Source organism: Sinocyclocheilus rhinocerous, unplaced genomic scaffold, assembly GCF_001515625.1.
Source record: "Sinocyclocheilus rhinocerous isolate Xijiao unplaced genomic scaffold, SAMN03320098_v1.1 scaffold203, whole genome shotgun sequence".
Taxonomy (NCBI): Eukaryota; Metazoa; Chordata; class Actinopteri; order Cypriniformes; family Cyprinidae; genus Sinocyclocheilus; species Sinocyclocheilus rhinocerous.
This window is the reverse complement of record NW_015644353.1, coordinates 911232-914204: the sequence shown is the minus strand read 5'-3', so window position 1 is coordinate 914204 and position 2973 is coordinate 911232. Positions and strand designations below refer to the sequence as shown.

The window sequence follows — 2973 nt, the reverse complement described above, 5'->3', positions numbered from 1 at the left end:
TTTAAGGTGTCCTTGTTACACATGTTACATGTACTTACTATTATAATTAATATTAATTATGCATAATTACATGCAAGTAACCCTAAGACAAACCCTAACCATATAGTAAGTACATTAATCAGTTAATTAATATTACTCAGTACTTAAATGTATAATTACATTGTAACAAGGACACCTTAAAATAAAGTGTAACCAAGACTTCTGAATGAATCAATCAATTCAAATGCACTTTAAACTGAATTGGAATTGAAAGTCATTCCGAGTTCCGAGCGTATCGTTACACGAGTGTGAAAACAAAAGACAGAAGAGAGACAGATCCTGTAAAATCAGCCTTCTGTGACTCTATCTGCAACACTTTTCACGGAGCTCAATGCAGCACTCGTGGTGTGTGTTAAAGATTTCATGGCTTCAAACATTATGAACCCAAAAAAGCTCATTTTATTGGTAGGATCAGATTTTCATCCGGAATACAGATTTGGTTCAGTGTGACTCTCTGCATGCAAACGGAGCCGGAGGGCCGTAATTACCACAGCCTACAGGTAAAGTTAAGAAACGGTGATATCATTCACGTCAGGGGTCTCACGGCATGATGGGTAACCGGATGAAAGCCATTCATTTTTATCTTGGCTCAGTCATGGCTAAAGAGATTATTTATTACTCATGAAGTATAACGGTCTGGAGGCTTTCTGTCGGGGATATCGGAGATTTCATAAAAATAAACTGCACTTCACCGAAACGCTTCGAGATGGGCTAAAATAACACTGATCTGAAGAGAAGATCATCACAGCCACAGGAGAAACATCTTAAAGACATCTTCACTTTAACATCTCAACTTAGTTTCTCACTGATGAGACTAAAGTGAGAGCTAATACTGTTTCGTCTTGTTTTGGTTTTCGTGACGCACTAGTGTTGTGTGCAAATCAGAGCTGAATTGAGAATGACTTTTACATTCCAATTCAATTTGGTGGGAAATAAGCTGCAGATTTGACAAAAACAAAAGGTTTTGGTTTTAGACCAGTATTGCCAATGTTTATTTTTATGAAAAGACATCTGAAAACTGTGTGTTGGACAGAGCTGGGTATTGCATGTGATCTAGACTACATAATCAGATTACTTGTAATTAGATTATATTACATTTTAAAATGTTTTAAGTTTTAACATTTTAAGTTTTTATTTACATGCAATGCAGGAATTCCCAAACTTTTTTATTTTTTGTCAGCCGAACCTTTCACCTAAAATATTTACTTGAAGTACCAACTTTCATTTTAAAACGATTTTTTAAAATAATGTTAAAAGCTTTTAAATTCCTTGTTTTATTGTCGTGATTATTTTACTTCCTTTTATGTAAAGCACTTTGAATTACCATTGTGTATGAAGTGTGCTATATAAATAAACTTGCCTTAATTTTACATTTTTATTATTTTAATAATTATCAGCTTTTCATTAAACTCGCTTAAACCTTGACGTAATGTAATGTTTAATGCACTTTATGTTGTTAATAACAACAAATTGAATATATTTCCTTCCTTAAACATGGTGCAAGATTATCCTATTTAAATCAATGTGATAAACAAGCTGTCAAAAGTAATCAAAAAGTAGTCTGATTATATATTACCTAAAATGAGTCATGTAATGGATTACGTTACTTACTACAATGTTTGTCAAGTAATTTGTAATCAGTAACGGATTACAATCTGTACGTAATCTACAGCACTGCTGTTGGACATGCACTGTTAAAAGACATGTCCTAATTCATTTATACTCTAAATGACTATTATTGACTTATTATTTCTCCTGAGGACTATTAGATTCATCTGAGAAAACAGACAAAAGCTGAAGTTCAGAGCAAGAGGAAAGAGAAGGAAAGTCTGATCTCTCTGCAACCTTTCCTGCCGCTGTATTGATTTCCTAAATGGCAAAGATTCCATAGGAAAGTTTGCATGGTTCAATTCGATATACAGCAGATCTTAATTAGAGCATAACGTTTGAGAAAAGAGATGTACAGTATGTATTGACACAGATAGAGGGGACAGAATAACAGCGAAACCACAAGAGAAGAGACAGAGATTTAAGCAATATCACACTCCTAATCTTGCTGCTGTTTTGACTCAGACCGACAGTTCAATAAACAAGACGTTCATATGGAGGAACTTATATTTTAGACACAATATTCCCAGTCTGATCCGTCAACGATAACACAGCAGTTCCAAACAAAGCCGCATGTGAATTAACAGCTGCGAGTTACTGAGAAACACACAGTAGCACGTTTACTTCCTGATAAATCATTATTGTGAATGAATCATTCAAATGACTTGCTCATAAAGACTTCTGAATGAATCAGTGTTTTGAACAAATCATTCGAATGAATGATTCAATGACTTATCTCTTGTTTTGTTCTTGAATAAATCAGGGTTTCTGAACGAATTGGTTGAGTGAATGATTCAGTGACTCACTTCGGTAACACTTTATTTTAAAGGGGTCATATGATGCGATTTCAAGTTTTCCTTTCTCTTTGGAGTGTTACAAGCTGATTGTGCATAGATAAGATCCCTGAAGTTGCAAAGACTAAAGTCTCAAAACCAAAGAGATATTCTTTATCAAAGTTAAGACTCTGCCACGCCCCCCTAAAACGGCTCGTTCTAACACGCCCCCACATATCTACCTCACTATGTGGAAATATTTGCATAATGCGGCCCAAATGTGCACGCAAAGAAAGAAGGCGTGGTTTCAGTAACCGCAGTTAGTGTTGAAGCAGCATGTCAGGCAGATGCTTTGTGTTTCTATGCGAAAGCAAAAGCACTTTATTTGGATCACTTACAACAGAACAGCAATGCATTTTATGGACGACCGTTCCGTGAACCTAGGAGAGGAGGTAATTCTGACTTTGCCTTCTGAATCAGCTACTGTTTTGTTACTAGTTTAAGTATTTGCTATTGACTGTTCAAATAATAATAATAATAATAATAATTCATT

At 35.0% G+C, this 2973-nt stretch overlaps 1 protein-coding gene across 1 annotated transcript in view; it reads right to left on the bottom strand.

Moving 5' to 3' along the window:
• The window catches only part of nxph4 (neurexophilin 4), a 60235-nt gene that overhangs the window by 12868 nt on the left and 44394 nt on the right, over window positions 1-2973 (bottom strand). The gene's annotated exons all lie outside the window — the stretch shown is intronic.